The 24,259-nt window shown below is 39.8% G+C and overlaps 2 long non-coding RNA genes across 2 annotated transcripts in view; one reads left to right on the plus strand and one right to left on the minus strand.

Moving 5' to 3' along the window:
- Positions 1-24,259, plus strand: part of LOC134761257 (uncharacterized) — a 158,200-nt gene that overhangs the window by 120,597 nt on the left and 13,344 nt on the right. The gene's annotated exons all lie outside the window — the stretch shown is intronic.
- On the minus strand, positions 3,470-22,442 carry LOC134761256 (uncharacterized). The gene is made up of 2 exons (XR_010139600.1): positions 11,824-22,442; positions 3,470-9,981 (listed from the first exon to the last, which is right to left on the minus strand). It is a non-coding gene; the product is annotated as an uncharacterized LOC134761256 (long non-coding RNA).

The following is a 24,259-nucleotide window of genomic DNA, read 5'->3' on the forward strand; positions in this document are numbered from 1 at the left end:
TTCCGTGAGACCACTCCTGTAGCTGTGGACTCATTCACTGCTAAGAGTGTTACTATTTCACTATTTTTAAGTGATACAGATGTTTCATCCACTTCTTTCAGGTATGACATTTAGTAATAGAAAACCAAGGTGCCTAACTAGAAAAATGGGAATTCAATACTGTCTTAGTCACAGCCATATCCTAAGGAAAGATAATGTTCGTTTTAGAAATTCTGGATAACCAATACTATATGGGCTTCTGTACCACAAGGCCAACTGGCCCTATTGAAAATGGCTTCTTCATCTCAAAGTGTGAATGAGCTGACCCAGAGAGCCTCCCCCATGGGAAGGAGTGTGAGATGTGTCTTCTAAGATAAACTCTAAGTGCTTGAGAAAGCAGAATCAGTTTATTTCTGCTTCTCTCCCGCTCGACCTGTCTGGGTCCTCTGAGAGGCCAAGGCCCATTAAAGGGGCAAGAATTTTATTAGAGAAAATCAGGTAACAATAGGGAGTAGGGTGAAAGGAACACCACACAGCAGTTTAAAGTCTGACCAGGGAAATATAAGCAAGGTTCATCAAGCCCACTTGGGAGGATTGAGCTCCAGTTGACCATCAGAGGAGGCCACTGCCTCCAGGACCATCCTGCCTCAGTATCCCCACAGGGCTCAGTGATTGGCTGGAGTAGACCATGGGAGGTGTGATCTCACAGCTCAGGATTTCAGAGCAAGGCATCTCATGTCTTCCATCAATGATGGGTCCCCATAGTAGAGCCTGAAGACACACAGCCCCGAGAACTCACCATCAGCCACATCTAGGTACAAAACCAGCTTAGGGAGCAGCTCTTCCATGGCTGTCATGGATGGCTTACTGTGAGGAGGACTCAATAGATCAACCACAGCCTCCATGGCTGCAGTTTACCTGTGGTTGCAACTGGAATTTTTCTTTTCTATGGCTGTTCTAAATTCCCCCACCCTCATCAGGCATATCAGACCAGGAGGGACTGACACCTGCTATTTTCCCAGCCCTAAGAAGTCAAGCCCCTTGCAACATGTCTAGCACAGTTGAATAAAGAGGCAACCAAGTAGATCACCAGATCACCTGGGTTCTGCACTTACTGTGTTGAGAATTTCCCTTAAGCATTTTATATGATTAAAAGCCATTTGCATTTACTCTTCTATGAAATGTCTGGTCATATGCTTTTTGATTTATAGGTGTTGTTTATATAATACCAAGTCACTTATTTGGGTTGCAAATATTTCCCTTACCTTGTTTCTTAGTTTTTACTGTTTATTGTAGACAAGTGTTTTTAAAGACCTGAAAATTTCACCACTTGAAAATGTGTGCCTTCTGAATTCTCTCAAAAAGCCTTTCTCAATTTATATATTAAAATTTCTGCTTGCTTTAGTACTTTGGCTTTTATGATTAAAATGTTAGATAGCTTGGAAAACTAAATACATGTGCTCACTTCCAAGTGGGAGCTAAACATTGAATACATGAGAACTGAAAGATGGCAACAGACACTAGGGACTAGACGGGAGGGAGGGGACTGTGGGCTGAAGAACCACTGTTGGGCGCTATGCTCGTGGCCTGGGTGATGCGTTGTTGGGACCCCAAGCCTCAGCATCATGCAATACACCCATGTTAGGTCCATGACTACACCAAATGTCAAGCCCAGGGTCAGGTTCTAGTCCATGCTGTGCTCTGGAGGGAGTGGGTGAATGAGCAGAAAGAACACTCGGGCTGTAGGCAGGTGAATGTGGTTTTATTTAGCAGCAGCTTTCTTACACAGCTTACTCACACTAGCTCTTTTATACTGTCCACCCTGTCTCAGCTGCTTAGTCCGGCGGCTCCCCTTAGCAGCCAGCTCTCCCTTACCTTTAAGATCAGCAACTTAACTTTTTTTCTCTTTGGGCACAAGCTGTGTCCTGGCTCCCCACTGTCCATCTGGAAGATGGACAGCTTTGGCTCTTTGGGCACCAGCACATCCATGTCAAGCGATGTTGACCTCAGGCAAGCCCCGAGAGCCCCTGTACAGCGTTAGCAGGACAATTACACCTTTGACAATCAGACGATAGTGGCTCAGAGCCACGTATGAACTTAAACAGGTTATATAACAAGTGGAGGTGTATGTCTGCGTGCCAAACTCGCTGGGTCATGCAGGCCTGAATGTCCGCCTCAGCCTATGCCTTGATCAAAGCACATTCATATACCTTACAACCGAAATAACCTGCATGCATACACTTTATTATAAAAGCTTAAATTATAAAAGTTTAATTCCAATTTATTTTGGCATTAAAGTGAGATGGAGTTTTAATTATCTTTCATGGAGGGTGATGGCTAACTTTTAGGCATCAACTTGACTGAATTAGGGGACATCTATATAGCTTGCTGCTAAAGCATTTTTCTGGTATGTCAGGTTATTTCTAGATGGGATTAGCATGCGAGTCAGTGGACTGAGTGGGGAAGATCAGGCCTCAATGTGAACGTGCTCCATCCAGTCACCTGAGGGCCCAAATGGAACAAAATCAGGAAAGGCGAGTTTCTACTTGCTTCCTCTCCTGGAGTTAGGACACTCTTCTCTTACTCTTGGAAATCACAAGTCCAGGTTATCTGCCCTTTGGATTGTGAGACATGAGAATTTTACCAGTGCCCCCACTTCTCTACCTCCCTGGAGCCCCCAAGATTTCAGGCTTTTAGACTGCAGGTGATACCGTCAGCTTCCCTGGTTATAAGGCTTTTGGACTTGGTCTGAGCCATGCTGCTAACTTTCCTCGTTCTCTAGATTGCAGGTAGCCTATTGTGGGACTTCTTGGTCTCCCTACTGATGATTTCCTAGGAAGCCGACTTAAATGGAATTTAGCATGTAAAAATATTGGGGAAACACCTCTCAAATCGGTGTCTGGAGAGAGGAGGGTCAGGAAACAATCCTAGGTAGGAGAAGCCATTCTTTCATGGAAAAAGCAAAAATAATTCAAATAATTCCATGGGATCTGCAGAGATAAAATGCTGTTTTAGAGACTGTTAACGGCAGAGGGTCTTGACTATGAGTTTAGGTTCTTGGCATTTTGAACAAAGAATTGGACAAAATACACAAAGTAGTGAAAGAATGAAGCAATGAAAACATAGATTTATTGAAATGAAAGTACACTCCACATAGGAGAAGGAGGCTCAAGCGAGTGGCTTGAGTGTGGGTTACAGAATTTTCTGGATTTTTAATACCCTCTAGAGGTTTTTCATTGGTTATTTAGTTACACCCTATGTAAATGAGTAGTGGCCTGCAACCAGTCCGATTGGATGCAAAAGGCAACTGGTCTGAGGCTTAAGTGAAGTTACAAATTTATACCCCAGCGCAAACGAAGGTGAGGCCTGTGACCAGTCTGACTGGTTGTGGGAGGGGGCCGATCAGAGGAGCTTTCCATTTTTCATCTACAATGCAGTGGAAAGCAGGGGTTTGCAAATGGAGTAGCTGCTGATCTTTTTGCTACTCGCGTGTAGAGAGGCAGGGTTTTCCTTTTGATTCAGTTAGCAGCCTTATGCTCCCTGCCTCCCAACTTTATTCTCCTACCTCAATAAGATAACTTATTTACTGTCCCAGGAAGGGGTAGAACATGTTTTGGTAAGAATGAAGATGCTTAGATATCATCCTTAGTTCTTGGGGGACTTCAGTGCTTGGCTTCTATGTGTAGAGAGCAGATGCCAGGCCACAAAATTACTCAGTATGTGTTTATCTCAACTCCAGGACCCTAGGCCAGGAGACATCTATGAGGATTTATGGTGGCCTGGAGGAAATTTATTATGACCATGAGTACATTTTCTAATTCTGATTGTAGGGAGAGGGCCATTGACCAATAGCCCGAGCCTCTGGTTCTGAAGCCAATCTCTGTATTTTTGCTGAGATTGTTCTTCCCATGGGCTGCTCCTGTCTAATCACTGGGAACTATGAGGATTCTAAGATACAATTCCTGAAGTTACTGGATTCTTCTGATATGTGACCTTGGCAAGAACCCTGCTATGGTCTTGTTGACCTTTCCTTAGACCTGCACTGCTGTGGTGGCCTTGAGAAAACAGGACTCACAGACCTCTAACTAGAGAGAGTATAAGTGACTACGGCCCTTAGCTGCTGAGCTCTGAAATCTACCACAGCACTTATTCTAAAAGACATGGCTCACAGAAGCTGCTCCCGGATGAGCTCAGCAGAGCCACCAACACAGGCTTGATCTTAAGAGATGGAGACTCCTCTGATAGTGTGCAGGCTAATAAAGGTTTAGTGAGGCTGCCAGGGAGCCCTCTGCAAAGTTAGCTATCTAGGTTCCTTCACCCAACCTACCTTCCCTCTCTCCTCTTGGTATCAGGCTTACACACAGTCTGAACACTCTCCTAGTCTGTTCCAGCCTCCCTCTTTTTACATAGGTATTGCCCATAACAATTCTTATGTGTTCACTTATAACATGGGCATCTTGTTCTTGGAGGCCCTAGACAAACATGACTCAGTCTGAGATGCTTCTACTTGAACTGCCTTCACTCTCTTGAAAAACCGATAGTAGATACACAAAATATAAAAAGTAAAAAAATCACAAGATGGCAAAAGAGGAAGAAAATCTACAAAACAACCAGAAGACAACTAATAAAATGGCAGCGAGTCCTTATATACCAGTAATTACCTGGAATACAAATGGATTCAAGTCTAAAAAGGCAGTGGCTACATGTATTAAAAGTAAGACCCAACTATATGTTGCCTATAGGATTCACTTGTCCTGTAAGGACACAAAGACTGAAAGTGGAAGGAAGGAAAAAGATATTCCATGCAAATAGAAATGAGAGCCCAGGTATCAGACAAAATGATCAAGTCAAAAAAAAAAGAGGAAAATATTTATGTAATAAAGGGTTCACGTTATACATATATACTCAACATCAGAACACTTAAATATAAATACTAATCTAAACAGATACAGTAATATACTAACAAGGGATTTCAAAACTCACTTTCAATAATATATCATCCCAAGAAAGAAAATATCAGACTTTGATAACTATGCTTTAGACCAAATGGACCTAACAGACATACAGAACACTTCATTAGCAGCAGAATGCACAGTTCGAGGGCACACAGAAGGTTCTCCATGATCACAAGTTAGGCAATAAGTCTTAACAAATTTAAGAAAATTGAAATCAAGTCTCTTCTGACCACAATGGCATAAAACTGGAAATCAGGAATTTTCAGAAATTACAACATGAAAATTAAACACGCTGCTGAACAACCAATGGGTCAATGAAATTATAAGGGAAATATTAATCTTGAGGTAAAAGGAACCAACCTATCAAAGCTTATGGGATGTAGCAAACTTATGGGGAGCAATTTTAAGAAGGAAGTTTATAGTAATGCCTAGATCAAAAAAGGAGAAAGATCTCGAACAATGTTTCACCTCAAAGAAATAGAAAAACAATAAGCCCAAAGTTAGTAGAAGGAAATCAGCAGAACAGAGAAACAGATCAATGAAAATAAGAGTTGGTTCCTTTTTCAAAAGGTTAAAATTGGCAAACCTCAACTCAATCAAAAAGAAGAGGCACTACAATTGATACCACAGAAATACAAAGAATCATGAGATTACTACAAATAGTTACACTTCAACAAATTATATAACCTAGGAGAAAAAGTAATCATCTGGACACAACTTACCAAGACTGAATTGTAAAGAAATAGAAAAAATGAACAGACCAATAGTGAGGAGATTGAATCAGTGATAGTCTCCAATCAAAAGCCTAGGACTAGATGGCTTCACTGCTGAATTCCAACAAACATTTAAAGAACAAATAGCAATAGCCGCCTCAAAATATTCAGGAAAATATTGAAGAGGAGATGTTTCCAAATTCATGAGGCTAGCATTATCCTGATACCAAGCCAAATGACAATGCTACAAGAAAGTTATAGTCCAATATCCCTGATGAACATAGATGCAAAAATTTTCAACAAAATACTAGCAAACCAAATTTAACAGAACATTAGAAAGCAGCATTCACCATGGTCCGGTGGGATTTATCCCAGGCCTTACAGTTCTGGAGGCTGGAAGCTTGAAGCTTGATCATTTTGCTAGCATGCTCAGGTTCTGGTGAGGCCCTATTCAGGGTTGCAGACAGCTGACTTCACAGTAGCCTCACATGGCAGCAAGCTTTCATGTCTCTCATAAGAGCGCTAATCCTATTCACCACAGTCTGTCATGTTAGAGGTTAGAGTTTCAACACGTGGGGAAGGTACCCAAACATTTAGTCCAAAACAATATTCGTCCAGTATGAGAAATTTCATTCCCAACTGTTGGGATTGAAGAAAGGATAGAATGTAAACATGACGATGAAAACTCCTGCCTGTCCTAGAGCAGTTCTGGTTAACAAGGCAGCCACCTAAAGGAAAGGAGAAACCCAGTTAGGGACTCAGTAAAAACTACTGACATTTATCTTCTAGGTTTTGGATTCAGCTATGACGCCCCAGTTAAATGAGTCACACTTAACTGATTTTTTTTAAAGCCAGTTTTAATTTGGTTTTACTTCCCAGGCATCTGAAAGAACCCAAAAAATGCACTCATTTTTTCTAGCTTTATTGTTGGAAAACATTTTTCCACATAAGAATACCACACATTCATAGGGGTTATAAAGAGTTGTGTAATACACATCAAAGACATATACACTGCTAAATGAAACCAGGTTCTCAAACTTAAGCCAACTCATTAAGCAATGTGGAAGTGGTTAAGTCAGTTTCTGGCAGAAATATTTAATAGTACCAGAATCATGCAATAGAAGTTTTTGTACAATAACCAGATATAAAGTGCCCTTTGAGGTGGTGTAGGGGGAAGCATATAGTACTCGTCAGTGTAGTTGTCTTGGTCTCTCTTCTGTCTATAAAACAATACATGAAACTTGGTAACTTGAAAAGGAGCTTATTACAGTTCCAGAGCCTCAGAAGTCTAAGGTTAAGGAGGCACAGCTGGTGAGGGGGGCCCTCTACAGAGACCTGGGGTGGTGCAGGGCACTCCAGGTGAGGGGGCTGAGCTTGCTGACTCAGGTCTGCCTTCCTCTTAGAAAGCTGCCAGTCCCACTCCCATGATAACCCATTAATTCATTATTAATCTGTGAATGGATTAATCCACTCATGAGGGCAGGGTCCTTATGACCCAATTGCCTGTTAAAAGGCCCCATCTTTCAATACGGACACATTGGGAATTTCTAAAATGAGTTCTGGATGAGACAAACACTCAAACCATAGCAGTAGTCTTGCCAAATTTAAAACCTGATTTGGATTAGGCCTCTTGTTTTATGCTGAGTTTACAGAAAACATAGAAGATAGAGACACTCTGGTGTGAATGCTGTTAGTGTCCTTCATCACTCCCGTAAGTCTGCTGCTGGGAGCGCTGGCTGCCGAAGGTTACAGCAGTCCCTTCCTCTAGAAAACTGCCTTTGGCCACAAATGAGCTTTCTTGCCCAAGAGGTAACCATGCCCACCTTACTGATCGACTAGCCTGCGGTAGTGTACCTGCGGTAGTGTACCTGCGGTGCCTTGCTCAAAGGGAATTCAACGTTGTGGTGCCAGAGCTCCCTCTGGCGTCAGAGTGGAGCTAATACCATCCTTGCTTAGCTATTTTTCTTCCCAGTCCTGCTTCCCTGATGTTTTCCCTCTCCTGAAAGCACTCCCTCAATACACCACTTTCACCAAAATCCACATCTTGGGCTCTGATTTTAGGAAATCTGTCTCAAGACAACTTATCCAAAAAGCAAGGAAATAGAGACGGGAATGTTGCAGATTCAAAATGATTTAAAAGTCTTATCAAACAAATGTATTAATAAGGGGCTCTTCCCTGGATCCTGATTCCAATAAGTCAACCATAAAAATGCCTTTGTGAAATAACTTGAAACCTGAAATGACTAGATATTTGATAATTTGCAATATGCAACTGTTGGTGTATTTTAGTTACATTATGCCTTTTTTTTTTTTGTATTGTTTTAGACAGAGCCTTTGTCCCCCAGGCTGGAGTGTGTAGTGGTGTGATCTCAGCTCAGTGCAACCCCCACCTCCTGGGTTCAAGTGATTATCCTGCCTTGGCCTCCCAAGTAGCTAGGACTACAGGTGCCTGCCACCACGCCCAGCTAATTTTTGTATTTTTAGTAGAGACAGGATTTTGCCAAGTTGGCCAGGCTGGCCTCAAACTCCCGACCTCAAGTGATCCACCCACCTCACCCTCGCAAAGTGCTGGGATTACAGGCTTGAGCCACCTTGCCCGGCCCTATTGTGCTTATTATTTTTAAAAGTTCTGGTTTTAAGATATGTAATAGCAACTTTAGAGGTAGGATAGTGTAATTCTCGAGTTTGTCTTAAAATAATCCAGCAGTGGGATTGGGTGGTGAGTGAGAACAGAAGTGAAACAAGATGAGACATACGTTGATAATTGTTGGAGCTAATGATGGATATGTGGGGGTTATGCCATTCTATCTGCTACTTTGTGTATAATTTTGAAAAACTTTATTACGGAGGTTTTTTGTGCTCTTTTGACAATATTGAGTGGTGACCTTCTTGACAAATTAGCTGCAGCTGCTGTTAGTTTCTTAAGGCTCACTAGTTCCCCTAAGACAGAACCTGGAAATTTTTCTTCATCAGTTATAGGCTTAGAGTAAAAGCTCTATGGGATTACGGGGACTAGAGCCACCTAGAACCCATTTGATAACTGCTTTGTGTTGTGCCTCCATTATTTGCTGATGGGGCTGTCATCTGTTAAGTTGCTGAGGGAATCTCCCCCACAGGCTTCGACCCTTGACAAGATTGTGTGATCAGTTTCATTGACGGCTGTGAGAATACAAAACTGCACAAGACCTCCGGGGCATGACCTCAGCATCCACCATGGAGAGAGAAGCACCTGCTCCCAGATGCCATCAGCTGCTCTGCTCTGGGTTATTTCAAGCAGAAAGAAAGGAATAGGCATTGCTATTGCAAAGTTTGGGGCCACACACGATCCCACAGGTGCAGCTGCATTCTTGCAGGTTTAAACAGTTCATGAAAAAATCTTTTCCTGAAAACACAGGGTGTAATGGCTAGGGGAAATTGACATTAGAACACAACGATAACATTGCAATAAATCTTCCACAGACGACATCTTAATATCATTGACATAAACATTAATAAAGGATTCTAGTCTGATATGGTTTGGCTCTACGTCCCCACCCAAATCTCAGGTTGAATTGTAATTCCCACGTGTCAGGAGAGGGACCTGGTGGGATACAATTGGATCATATGGGTGGATTTTCCCTTGCTGTTCTCATGATGGTGAGTTCTCATGAGATCTGATGGTTTAAAAGTGTGTGGCACTTCCCCCTCTGGTACATGTGCTCTCTCCCCTGACACTGTGTGAAGAAGGCACTTGCTTCCCCTTCACCTTCACCTTCTGCCATGGTTGTAAGTTTCCTGAGGCCTCCCAGTCATGCTTCCTGTTAAGCCTGCAGAACTGTGAGTCAATTAAACCTCTTCATAAATTACCCAGTCTCAGGTATTTCTTTATAGAAGTGTGAGAATGGACTGACACATTATCTCAACACTGGAACTACAGAAAAAGTCAATCCTGTAATCAATAAATGTGGTGTTATGTCATCAAATCTACACAAAATGATTAAGAGCATTGGCTAATTTTTTATTCTTTTATTAAGTCTCTTTGAAAATAGATCATTCCCAGGTTTAGGCGTGCCTCCCAGTAAATAAATGAAATTGAATTCTATTTTCAGGACAGCATTCATCATTTGACACCATCAAGTTATCAAATTAATTTTTAGAGTACCTTAAAAACCTGACATTTATTAGAAATTTACAAAAAATCCCAATCCCAAGACATTTTATCCAGTGGTATGCTAGTAAGTGCAGCTCTCTCTTTAAAAAAAAGTTCTGATTGTAGCGTTTGCCAGTTTTCATGGTGTAAATTCTCTCATCATGGCCTGTTTGAAGCTATCAGTATGACATTGCTGAACATGGAGCTGGAAAGAGAATCGTTATTTTAAAGAGAAAATAATTTTCCACATCGGCATTCTAGAATAGGTTTTTCTTGAGTCCTTATGGTCATATTGTGGATATTTGCTACATGTTCCCTTAACAGTAGTGGATCAGGAAAGTATTGTTCTTATATCTGGGATTTTACAGCTTATAAACTGCTCCCTCTGGCCACCTAACTCCACCAAGTCCTTTAACTTTTTTTTTTTTTTTTTTGGTTTGAGACTGGGTCTCACTCTGTCGCCCAGGCTGGAGTGCAGTGGCACAATCTCAGCTCACTGCCACCTCCCCCTCCCCCTCCTCCTCCCCCTCCCCCTCCCCCTCCCAGGTTCATGCCATTCTCCCGCCTAAGCCTCCCAAGTAGCTGGGACTACAGGCGCCTGCCACCACGCCCGGCTATTTTTTTGTATTTTTAGTAGAGACAGGCTTTCACCATGTTAGTCAGGATGGTCTCTATCTCCTGACCTCGTGATCCGCCCACCTCGGCCTCTCAAAGTGCTGGGATTATAGGCATGAGCCACCGTGCCCAGCTGGTCCTTCAATATTTTTACCACAATTGCCTATGGTGATTCTGCCTCTGACCTGTGCTGGCAGTCGTATCTGTTTCTACCACATTTTCTTTTTTTATTTTAAAATTATTTTATTTTTTTATTTTTCTTATATAAATGAATAAAATTATATCAATAATTGAAACAAATGTAAATGGGTCAAACTCTTAAACTAATAAGAAAAGATTATCATTCTTGTTTTCCTAAGTCCAGCAATATGCTATCTATAAGAGCTGTATCTAATCATAATGAGTAAACACTTACGTGGTCCTCATCATGTGCCAAACACTGTTCTGACTGCACTGTATTTATCTATTTAATCTTCCCAACAGCCCAATGAGACAGACACTATTTTGATAAGAAAAGTTAATCATAAGGACACTTTGGGAGGCCACGGCAGGCTGACTGCTTGAGCCCAGAAGTTCAAGACCAGCCCAGCCTGCGCAACATGGCAAAACCCCATCTCTACAAAAAAATACAAAAATTAGCCAGGCATGGTGGCATGTGCCTATAGTCCCAGCTACTTGGGAGGCTGAGTGGGCAGAATCACCTGAGCTTGGGAAGTTGGGCTGCAGAGAGCCGTGACCAACAATGATAGACTGGATTAAGAAAATGTGGTACATATACACCACGGAATACTATGCAGCCATAAAAAATGAGTTCGTGTCCTTTTTAGGGGCATGGATGAAGCTGGAAACCATCATTCTCAGCAAACTATCGCAAGGACAAAAAGCAAACACTGCATGTTCTCACTCATAGGTGGGAATTGAACAATGAGAACACATGGACACAGGAAGGGGAACATCACACTCTGGGGCCTGTTGTGGGGTAGGAGGAGGGGGGAAGGATAGCCTTAGGAGATATACCTAATGTTAAATGACGAGTTAATGGGTGCAGCACACCAACATGGCACATGTACACATATGTAACAAACCTGCACGTTGTGCACATGGACCCTAAAACTTTAATAATAAAAAAAAAACATTTTCTTTACTGTAGGTTTCATGCGCCTCATGACTTACTTCAACCTCTCCTCTTCTCAAAATGCATCAGTTAAGTTTATCAGCTTACCATTTCTAACACATGTAAATCTAGCACTATTTGCTGAATGTGAGTATCTTTTTTCCTTCTAGTACTCCTTTGATTTTGTTTTTTTAACTCGATTTTGTTTTTTTATCGCTTGAGTGTTCCAGTGTTGGGATTATGTATCAGTCCATTCTCACACTTCTATAAAGAACTACCTGAGACTGGGTAATTTATGAAGAGGTTTAATTGACTCACAGTTCTGCAGGCTTAACAGGAAGCATGACTGGGAGGCCTCAGGAAATTTACAACCATGGCAGAAGGTGAAGGGGAAGCAAGTGCCTTCTTCACACGGTGTTAAGCCCCAAAAGAGAGAATCTGGAGTATGATGAAAAAACAAATTGGAATACAGTCCCCAAAGCATCTACTGTTCAAACAAATCCTACTCCCAAGTGGAGTGTGATTATCAAGCCTAATTTCTTTTCTCTAATTCACCAGGCTTCTGTTATCTGGAGGTAATTATTTTTCTTAATTGTTAACTTTACCTTGATATAATTGCAAATGCAACACACATACATGCACACACATAGTCGGAAGTCAATGTTTATGGTACACTGATTTTAATCATCTTGAGTGTTATGAATTTATATGTTCACAAGAAACTAGAAAATCATACATGGAAGTAATGTGAACTATCAACATTATTTCTTAGAATTACTTTTCTAGAAATCCCCAGAAAACTAGTTAAACTATCTTAGTATTGTATTAGTCTGGGTCAATTAGGCATTTTAAAAAACACCTTGATATAAAGAATTTGTCGATAAATTTAACACTCTATTCTAGTAAAGTTTTAAGGAAAATGGAACAAGTTGTAGAGCTACATAGTTTGCAATATAGTATGAGTTTCCAAGAACGAATAGATACTAGGTTTGATTATGTTCAATTTAATTGAACATCTTTTTGCACTTATATAATCTTAGATGTGTAGGTTACAGTAAATTACCTGCTCTATGAGGCAAATGTTAGGATTTAGGGGCATTTCATTTAGGCATTGTTTAAAAAACCAAAAGCCAAAATCTTGCATGAAATAAAATCTAACATGTTGGGTTTGCATTTTCATTTCACTTGATAGAATCAGGGAGAAGCTATGTAAGTATCTTTGAAATCCCCAAATAAGGGCAATTTAAATTAGTGTTTTAATTGGATTCTGTTATTATGTGAACTAGAATTAAAATGTAATTATTGTAAGTCATTTTACCTCATAATCTTCAAACCCTCTGAATTACGTTCAGAAGAGTTCCCTACAGGTCTTTTAGGATCGCTAATACTGGATCTAACGCCAATTTGCATATTTTTGTTCTTCTGTAACTCGGCAGGGATGCTGAGGATTTTACACTTAGATATTTGCTTTTCTCATGGAAAAGCTTTAGAAAAAGAAGCAACGAATTTTAAGGCAATTCCATTAACTTGCACCAAGAGGGAAAAGAAGCTATGAGAAGCTTACAACTTAGAGTAGTATTAATAGCATTAATAGGTAGAATATGAATCATGTAAATTTCACACCTAAAGTAATCTCCAAATAGGGTTTAGTGCTGACCAGCATTGGACAGGTGGGTGAGGGAAGAGGGTATCTTATAAATGTAAATATTTTCTATCTTACAAAAATTTAAGTGAAGATAGCAAAATATCAACAATGCTTAAGTGTTTGTTTTGAAACAATTTTTAAAATGTTAATAAAGGGTTCTCCCCATTTATAAACAAGCTTTTCCTACAGGCAGACTGGCTCTTAAGTCCCTGGAAAACTACTTCAGGGGCTGGAGAAGGCAACGGTTATAACAGCCTCTTACGTACCCTTAGTGCCTTTTGTCTTTTAAATATCATTGTTCCTTTTTTGAAAAATTAAGTTTTATGGGTACATATACATATCAGGTACATAAAACATTTTGATACAGGCATACCATGTAATATCACATGAAGGTAAATGGGATATCCATCACCTCAAGCATTTATCATGTTTTTGTGTTATGAGCTTTCCAATTATATAATAGCTATTGAGTGTACAGTAAATTATGCTGTTGTGCTATCAAATACTAGATCTTACTCATTTTAACTATATTTTTGTTCCCATTACCCATACGTACTTCCCCTACTCTCTTCACTATCCTCACTATCCTCACTATCCTCACTATCCTCACTATCCTCACTATCCTGCTCAGCTTTTGGTAACCATCATTCTGTGCTCTACCTCCATGAGTTTGTTTTAATTTTTAGCTCCCACAAATGAGTGAGATCATGTGACGTTTGTCTTTGTTTCACATAACATAATGTGTTTGGCTTATTTCACATAACATAATGACTTCCAGTTCCATTCATGTTGTTGCAAATGACAAAATCTCATTGGTTTTTATGGCTGAATGGTCCTCCATTGTGTATATGTACAACACTTTATCTATTTGTCTGTTGATGGACACAGGTTACTTCCAAATCTTGGCTATTGTGAATAGTGCTGCAATAAATGTGGAAGTGCAGATATCTCTTTGATAGACTGATGTCCTTTCTTTGGAGGTATATACCTAGCAGTGGGATTGCTGGATCATATGGGAGTTCTATTTTTAGGTTTTTTGAGGACCCTCCATACTTTGCTCCATAGCACTTGTAGTAATTCACATTCCCACTAACATTATATAAGGACTCCTGTTTCTCTACACCCTCATTAGCATTTGTTGTTGCCTATCCTTTGGATTAAAGCCATCTCAACTGGGATGAGATGATGTCTCAGAGTTTTGATTTGCATTTTTCAGATGATCAGTGATGTTGAGCATGTTTTTCATATACCTGTTTGCCATTTGTGTGTCTTGAGAGATGTGTATTTGGATCTTTTGTCCATTCTTACATTGGATTGAGATTTTTTTTTCTTGGGTTGTTTGAGCTCCTTATGTATTCTGGTTATCAATCCCTTGTCAGATGGGTAGTTTGCAAATATTTTCTCTTGTTTTGTGGGTTGTCTCTTCACTTTGTTTCCTTCATTGTGCAGAAGCTTTTTAACTTGATGTGATCCCATTTGTCTTTTTTTTTTTTCTTTCAGTTGCCTTGCTTTTGGAGTATTATCCAAGAAATCTTGGCCCACACCAATGTCCTGGAGAGTTTCTCCAGTGTTTCATTTGAGTAATTTCATGTCTTATATTTAAGTATTTAATCCATTTTTTTGCATATGGTAAGAGATAGGGGGTCTAGTTTCATTCTTCTGCATATGGATATCCAGTTTCCCCAGCACCATTTATTGAAGAGACTATTTTTTCCCCCAATGCAATATATGTTCTTGGCACCATTCTTGAAAATGAGTTCACCTTAGATGTACGGATTTATATCTGGGTTCTCTATTCCATTGATCTATGTGTCTGTTTTTATGCCAGTACCATGCTGTTTTGGTTACTGTAACTCTGTAGTATAATTTGAAGTCCGATAATGTGATTTTTCCAGTTTTGTTCTTTTTGCTTGAGATGGCTTCAGCTATTCTGGTTTTTTTGTGGTTCCATATAAATTACAGGGTTTTTATTTCTTTGAAGAATGTCACTGGTATTTTGACATATATTGCATTGAATCTATAGGTTGCTTTGGCTAATATGGACATTTTGGCAATATTCATTCTTCCAATCCATCAACATGCAATGTCTTTGCATTTTTCATGTCTTCTTCAATTTCTTGAATCAATGTTTTATAGTTTTCAGTGTAGAAATTTTTTACTTCTTTAGTTAAGTTTATTCCTAAGTATTTTATTTCTAGCTATTGTAAATGGAATTACTTTATTGATTTTTTCCAATTATTCACTGTTATATAGAAATGCTACTAATTTTTGTATGTTCATTTTTGTATCCTCCAACTTTGCTGAATTTAATTATAAGCACTAATAGTTTTTTGGTGGAGTCTTAAGGTTTTTTTAAATATAAGATCATACGATCTGTAAACAAGGATAATTTAACTTCTGTTCCAATTTGGCTGCCCCTATTTCTTTCTCTTGTCTGATCATCTAGCTGGGACTTCCAGCATTATGTTAACAATGGTGGAAGTGGGCATCCTTGTCTTGTTCCTGATCTTAGAGGAAAGACTTTTTTTTTTTCCCCTGTTCAGTATAATACTGTGGATGTGTCATATATGGCCTTTATGGTACTGAGGTATGTTCCTTCTATAACCAGTTTATTGATGGATTTTATCATGAAGGAATGTTGAATTTTATCAAATGCTTTTTCAGCAGCACAGTTGAAATGATCATAGGATTTTTATCCATTCTGTTGATATATCACATTGATTTGCATATGTTGTACCATCCTTGCATCCTTGGGATAAATCCCACTTAGTAATGATGAATGATATATTTAATGTGTTGTTGATTTTGGTTAGCTAGCATTTCATTGAGATTTTTTGCACCTATTTTCATCAGGGATATTGGTGTGTAGTTTTCTCTTTTTGTTGCATTTTTGCCACATTTTGGTATCAGAGTGGTGTTTTATAGATTGAATTAGGGAGGAGTACCTCCTCTTCAATTTTTTGGAATAGTTTTAATAGAATTGGGTCCAGCTCTTCTTTGTATGTCTAGTAGAATTTAGATGTGAATTTAGCTGTGAATCCTTCTGGTCCGCTGTCTTTTTTGGTTGGTAGGTTTGTAGATTATTTATTTAATTTCAGAATGCTCTTGGTCTGTTCAGGGCTTCAACTTCTTTCTCAATCTATCTTGGGAGGTTGTATGTTTCCAGGAATGTATCCGTTTCCTCTAGATTTTCTTTTTTTTTTTTTCTTAGATGGAGTCTTGCTCTGTCGCCCAAGGTGAAGTGCAGTGGCGCCATCTTGGCTCACTGCAAGCTCCGCCTCCCGGGTTCACGCTATTCTCCTGCCTTAGCCTCCCGAATAGCTGGGACTACAGGCACCCACCACCATGCCCGGCTAATGTTTGTTTTGTTTTGTTTTGTTTTTTTTGGTATTTTTAGTAGAGATGGGGTTTCACCGTGTTAGCCAGGATGGTGTCGATTTCCTGACCTCATGATCTGCCTGCCTCAGCCTCCCAAAGTGCTGGGATTACAGACGTGATCCACCGCCCCCGGCCAGTTTCCTCTACATTTTCTAAGTTGTGTGCATAGAGGTGTTCATGATAGTCTCTGAGGATCTTTTGTATTTCTGTTGGATCAGTTGTAGTGTAATCTTTGTCATTTCTGATTGTGCTTATTTGTATCTTTCTCTTTGTTAATCTTGCTAGCAGTCTATCGATCTTGTTTATCCTTTCAAAAAAGCCAACTTTAGGTTTCATTGATCAGATTTTTGATTCTCAATTTGGTTTCGTTCTGATCTAATTTTAGTTACTCTGCTAGCTTTGGGGTTAGTTTGTTCTTGTTTTTCTAGTTTCTCTAAGTGTGATGTTAATTTGAGATCTTTCTAACTTTTTGAGGTAGGCATTTAGCGCTGTAAACTTTGCTTTTAACACTGCTGCATTCCAGAGATTTTGGGTATGTTTTGTCTGTTTTCATTTATTACACAGAACTTTTAAATTTATGCCTTTGTTGTTTACCAAAAGTTATTCAGGAGCAACTTATTTATATTTCTATGTAATAGTGTAGTGTTTGAGAGCTCTTCTTGGTATTTCTGTTTATTCCACTGTGATCCAAGAATATATTTGGTGTTTCTTTCTTTTTTTTTTTTTAATTTGAGACTTGCTTTATGGCTAATCATGTGGCCAATCTTCGAGTGTGTTTTAGGTGCATGTAAGAAGAGTGTATATTTGGTTGATGGATGGCATATTCTGTAGATGTCCATTAGGAGCAATTGGTTAAGTGCAGAGTTTAAGTCCAAAATTTATTGATTAGTGTTCTGCTTCAGTGATCTGTCAGTGAGATGTCAAAGTCCCCCACTGTTATGTTGCTGTCTAAATCTTTTCATAGGTCTAGAAGTACTTGTTTCCTGAATCTAGGTGCTCCAACATTGGGTGTATACATATTTGGAATAGTTCTATTTGGAATATTTTTCTTGTTGAATCGAACCCTTTATTGATATGTAATGCCTGCCTTTGTCCTTTTTCACTGTTGTTGGTTTAAAGTCTGTTTTATCTGATATAATAGTGACCCCTGCTCTCTGTTTTCCTTCTCTAACTTTTTACTTTGAGCCTATGGGCTTCATTATGTGTGAGGCAGGTCTCTTGAAGACAGAAGTTGGATGGGTCTTGGTTTTTTATCCAACTTGCAACTCTGTGCCTTTTTAAACGGGGCATTTAGACTGTTTACGTTAAAAGTTAATATTGACATGAAGTTTTGATCCTATCATGAAGTTTGTTAGCTGGTTGCTTTGTAGTTTCTATTGTGTGTTTCCTTTTTAGGGTCTGTGGGTTACGTACTTAAGTGTCTTTTAATGGTAGCAGGTATCATTCATTCTTTTTCATGTTTAGAACTCCCTTAAGGATCCTTTGTAAGGCTGGGTCAGTTGTAATGAATTCCCTTAGCACTTGCTTGTCTGGAAAAGATTTTATTTCTCCTTTTCTTATGAAGCTTTAGTTTGGCAGGATACGAAATTCTTGATTAAAATGTTCTTTCCTTAAGAATACTACAATTGGCCCCCAATCTCTCCTGGCTTGTAAAGTTTCTGCTGAGGAGTCCACTGTTAACATGATGGGGCTCCCTTTGTACATGATCTGACCTTTTATCTAGCTGATTTTAAGATTTTTTTCTTTAGCATTGGCCTTAAACAGTCTGGTGACTATATGCCTTGGTGATGTTCATTTTGTATGGTACCTTGCAGGTGTTCTCTGTATTTCTTTTGTCTGGATGCCTACCTCTGTAGCAGATTAGAGAAATTTTCTTAAGTGTTTTCCAGATTATTTTTCTCCTTCTCTCTCAGAAATGCCATAATTTGTAGGTTTGGTTGCTTTATATAATCTCATATTTCTCAGAATTTGTTCATTTTTAAAAATTCTTTTTAAAATTTTTGTCTGACAAGTTTAATTCAAAAGATTGGTCTTTGAGCTCTTAATTTTTTTCTTGTGCTCAGTCCAGTCTATTGATAAAGCTTTCTATTGTATTTTGAAATACCTCAAGTGAGGTTTTTCAATTCCAGAAGTTGTGATTGATTTCTTAAGATGTTTCTTTTCCTTCATTTCTTGGATTGCTTTAGAAGTTTCTTTGTGTTGATTTTCAATCTTGTCTTGGATGTTGTTGAGCTGCCTTGCAATCCATACTTTGAGTTCCTCATCTGTCATTTCTGAGTTTTCATTTTGGTTAGGGACCATTGCTGGAGAGAGCTAGTGTGATCACTACATTTAGACTTTTTGTGTCACTACATTTAGACTTTTCATCATGCAGGAATTCTTGTGCTGGTTCCATCTCATCTGGAGATGCTGGCACTTGTAATTTTTGCAACTATTTTCATGCAGGTAAGATTTTTAAATTTTAATTTCTTAACCTATAAGTTTATTTTTCCTTTTTCTCTTTCCTACCCTCACTTAGAGGATGTGACTGTACAGAATATTGAGTAGGGTCCTTTGGCTTTGCTTCTATAGACCTGTGCACTTGGGTCAGCAGGTTTTATATTAGGCTGTGCAGTTTGACCTACAAGCAAGGAGAAGATGCTTATGGGTAAGAGCCAACTGCAGCTAACATAGCTGGGTATATACTTGTCCCCTTTTGCTGGGAGAACTCTGTTGTCTTGGACAACGGGCTGATGTGTAGAGTACACAGTGGCCTGAGCTTTCTAATCAGACTTGGGAGGGTTGGAGGCAAGATGGGTGGAACCAGACAAGAAGATGAGGCTGGACTACCTATAGGTCCTCCAGTGGCCAGCATCAGCACAAGGGAGAGTCCATTGGGTGGCCGCCAAGTGCGCAGATGTGTGCCTAGGCATGGAATTGGGAAACTTCTTAGCCTCAAGTTTTCTGTACTGGTAGGAAGGGCAGCCTAAACTGTTAATCCAGGAGAGGGGTACCCCAGGGATGCCTAAAGATCTGCCTAGGCATAGAGTATAGAAGGCCCCACTATACCACAACCTCTGCATAGAGAGGGCGGGATGGCATAGGCTGCTAATCCAGATGGAGGAGTGCTCCAACTGCCTGGAGATATGCCTGGACATGGAGAGGGCCCTGCTTCACCACAATTTCTGCACGGGAAAGGTGGGGTAGCTCAGGCTGCTGATCCCAGTGAGTGGGTGCTCTGACTGCCAGGAGATTTGCCTGGGCAGGAAGCAGAGAGGGCCATCAGTATCTGCACAGGAAAGGTGGGGTGACTCAGGCTGCTAGTTCATTCAAGTGGGTGTTCCACACACCTGGAAATCTGCCTGAGTGTGTAGCAGAGAAGGTCCTGCTGCACCACAATCTCTGTACAGGAAAAGTGGGCAGCTCAGGCTTCCAGTCTGGCTGGGCAGGTACTCTGAATGCTTAGAAATATGCCTGGGCATGAAATGAAGGCCCCTTTGCACCAGGATCTCTGTACAGGAAAGGTGGGGTGGCTCAGGCTGCTGATCAAGGTGAGCAGGTGCTTCAAATTCCTGGATTTCTGCCTGGGTGTGAAGCGGAGAGGCCTTCCCCTGAGTCCCCCGTACTATGATCTATGTCCAGGAAGTGTGGGGCAGCTCAGGCTGCTGGTCCAGGCAAGCATGTACTTCAAATGCCTGGAGTTCTGCCTGAGGTAGAGCAGAGAGGGCCCTGACATACCACAATCTCAGGGGAGCAGGCTGGGGCACCCAGAAATGACACATGCAGAGTAGGTACCTGTCACAAGTGAGTCTGGTTGCAAGTCTCATTGCCCAGGAGAAACCATAGCTGTAGCAGCTCTCCTCCTGCCCCAGACCTGAAACAGGAAAGCACAATTCCAGCACCTACTGCTGAGGTGCTTTCCACCATTCTGGCTGTGGAAGCCACTAACCTGCTCCAGTACAAATGCTCGAGTCTTTGGCCTGAGACTAAAATGTCTGCATGGCCACATTGCCATGTCACTAAAGAATGACAGACTTTATATGTGCCTGGGTTAAAATGGCATTCTGCTCTCAGTCCCTGGTCTGGGAAAATGCCTGCAAGTTTTTTTCCAGTGTCTTGCCCTCTCAGTGCCTCTAAGCCTCTCCCCTAGTTAGCTCTAGGGCTTGGGAGAAACAAAATGCTCTCCCTTGGCCTGGGTTGCTTGGCTCGGCAGTGGAAAGTTAAATCACAGAGGAAGGTTCACTGCCTTTCTCATGTACTGGCGCTTCACTCGCTTTTACCAACCAGACACCATCATGAGAGTTATTTGCCCATATTCTCCTCTCTGGGATCTCGGGTGTTCATGATTCCAGTGGATTCTCGTCTTTCTTCTTGAGTCAAAGCTCACAGAATTGATCCTCATTCCCTATCTTGCTATTTCCAAGTGGTTGATGCATGCTAAGCCAAAAGCATTTTTGCAGGGAACAGGGGAAGGTTGGGGTGTGAAGGGGAGTCCCCTGTAGGGGCATGTTACTGTGTGATCACAAAATGACTTATAAATAACAAAATGTTTATAAATAACAGAAATGATTTATCTGTGGTGTTTTTTAAAAGTGAAATAATGAGAATAGGTTTACTATATTATAGAAATCAGGGAGTGATTGGAGTTAAGATGTTCCATATGCCTTTATGTTCCAGAGGAAGATAAAAGTAATAATTGACTTTAGAGATGTTCATTTAAATAGACACATTAACATTTCTAGCCACATGTGATGCCAGTAAATTCTATACATATGTGGATTTTTCTCCCAGATGTGATAAATCCATAATGACAGAAATAATTTTATGAAGATTTCCCTGTTAAATGTTTTTTAATTTAAGTCTATTTGTGTGAGATGGAGGGAGGTGGGGAAACGATATTCCAGCATTTTTAAGTTAGCATCTGCCTAGAATCTCTTTTTCAATCTTTTTACTTTTTACTGTGCCTTTCTGTTTCAGATGAATCTCTTATAAGTGACAAATTTTATTTTAAGAGAAGTCTAAGAATCCTTGTTTAGAGATTTTACTTCCTTCATATTTGTTGTGATCCACTATTACTCCTATCTTATTGTGCTTTATATTTGTCTCAGTTATTTTTAGTTTCCCTCTCTTGATGCCTTTTTCTTTACAGACTATTGTATTCTCTCTACCAAGAGCATGATATTCTATTTTAATTATTTCAGCCCAGAAATGTTATTGTGCCTATTTAAATGAACATCTCTAAAGTCAATTATTACTTTTATCTTCTTCTAGAACATAAAGGCATATGAACATCTTAACTCCAATCACTCCTTGATTTCTATAATATAGTAAACCTATTCTCATTATTTCACTTTTAAAAAACACCACAGATAAATCATTTTTGTTATTTTACATGGTCAATTGTTACCAATATGATTGCTTGCATTACAGCCCATTCTTCTGTCACTATTTTTTTTTGGGGGGGTGTATCCTTTAGAATTTGTCCTAGGGAGGTTATGTTGGTGGTAAATCCTTTTTGTCTAAAAAATTTTTCAATCCTACATTGCTTATCAGTTTGGGTATGCTTTGAGAGATGTGTCATTTGGCAGTTGCACTGTTGGGAAAACATTATAGAGTATACTAAAACCTGGATGGCATAGCCTACTATAGACCTAGGCTGTGGGGTATGGCCTATTGCTCCTCGGCTACAAACCTATATAGGAGGTTACTGTACTGAATACTGTAGACAATTTTAACACAACAATAAATATTTGTGTATCTAAACATGTAGAAAAGGAGCAGCAAAAATAAAGTATAATGGTGCACCTGTATTAGGGCACTTGCCATGAATGGAACTTGCAGGGACTGGAAGTTGATCTGTGTGAGTCAGTGATGAGTGAATATGAAGGCCAAGGACATCAGTGTATACTACTATAGGTTTTACAAACACTCTACACTTAGGCTACACTAAATTTGTAAATATTTTTCAATAATTAGCCACAGTTTTCTGTAATTTTTTATTCTGTAAACTTTTAATTTTTAAAAACTTTTTTTACTGTTTTATAATAACACTTAGCTTAGCCCGGCACAGTGGCTCAGGTCTGTAATCGCAGCACTTTGGGAGGCCAAGGCAGGCGGATCACTTGAGGTCAGGAATTCGAAACCAGCCTGGCCAACGTGGTGAAACCCAGTCTCTACTATAAAAATACAAAAATTAGCTGGATGTAGTGGCACATGCCTGTAATCCCAGCTACTTGGGAGGCTGAGGCCGGAGAATTGCTTGAACCCGGGAGGCGGAGGTTGCAATGAGCCAAGATTGAGCCACTGTACTCTAGCCTGGGTGACAGAGTGAGACCCTGCCTCAAAAAAAAAAAAAAAAAAAAAAAAGCACTTAGCTTAAAACACCTTGTATGGCTATACAAAAGCATTTTCTTTATATCCTTATTCTATAAGCTTTTTTCCATTTTTTTAATTTTACTTTGTAAAATGTTCTTGTTCAAGTCAAAGAGAAACACACATTAGCCTAGGCCTACACAGAGTCATGATCATCAATAACATTATCTTTTACCTCCACATTTTGTCCTACTGGAAGGTCTTCAGGGGCAATAACACACATGGATCTTTCATCTCCTGTAACAATGTTTTCTTCTGGAATAGATCCTGAAGGACCTGCCTAGACTGTTTCACAGTCTACTATTTATAAGTAGGAGTATACTTTAGCAATAATAGTATAGTAAAAAACTGGTAACTGTCATTTATTATATAAAGTATTATGTATTGTACATTATCATATGTGCTATACATTTATACCACTGTCGGTGCAAGTTTGTTTAGACCAACACTATCACAAACAGAAAAGTAATGCATTGTGCTACAACATTATGATGGCTATGATGTCACCAGGTGACAGGAAGTCGACAGCTCCGTTATAATCATGGGATTGCTATTGTAAATGCAGTCCATCATTAACTGAATTGTCATGATATGATGCATGACTGTATTATAAATTTTCCTCATCACTTTAAAGATATAATTTTACTGCTTTGTAGCTTTCATTGTTGCTGTTACTCAACTGTCAACTTATATTTTCTAAGTAAGAATGATTTACTCTCTGGCTGCTTTCAAGATCATGCCTTTGTCTTTACAGTTTCATTAGGATATGTCTTGGTAGCTAATTTCCTTTTTTTTTTTTTTTTTTTTTTTCTTGAGATGGAGTCTCGCTCTGTTGCTCAGGCTGGAGTGCAGTGGCATGATCTTGGCTCACTGCAACCTCTGCCTCCCAAGTTCAAGCAATTCTCCTGCCTCAGCCTCCTGAGTAGCTGGGATTACAGGCACACACCATCATGCCAGGCTGATTTTTGTATTTTTAGTAGAGATGGGGTTTCACCATGTTGGTCAGGCTGGTTTCGAACTCCTGACCTCATGATCCGCCCACCTCGGCCTTCCAAAGTGCTGGGATTACAGGCATGAGCCACTGCACTCAGCCCGCTAATTTCTATTTTTTTATTTGGTTTGGGATTTGGTTAAGCTTCACAAGTCTGGATTGGTGTTTTGTTTGTCTTTAGTTTTGCTAATTTTCGATAATTATCTCTTCAGCCTCAAATAGTATTTCCTTTGCCCTGTGTTTTAAGCTGTTTTTCTCTAACTCCAAATAGACATTTAAAGACATTCTTACTCAGTCTTCTGTGTTTCCCAAAGTCTCTTTTCTGTTTCCATCTGTCTTTACACTGCAATTTCTTCAGCTCCATCTTCTAGTTCACTATTTCTCTCAGC

Source organism: Pongo abelii, chromosome 3 (assembly GCF_028885655.2).
Source record: "Pongo abelii isolate AG06213 chromosome 3, NHGRI_mPonAbe1-v2.0_pri, whole genome shotgun sequence".
Classification (NCBI taxonomy): domain Eukaryota; kingdom Metazoa; phylum Chordata; class Mammalia; order Primates; family Hominidae; genus Pongo; species Pongo abelii.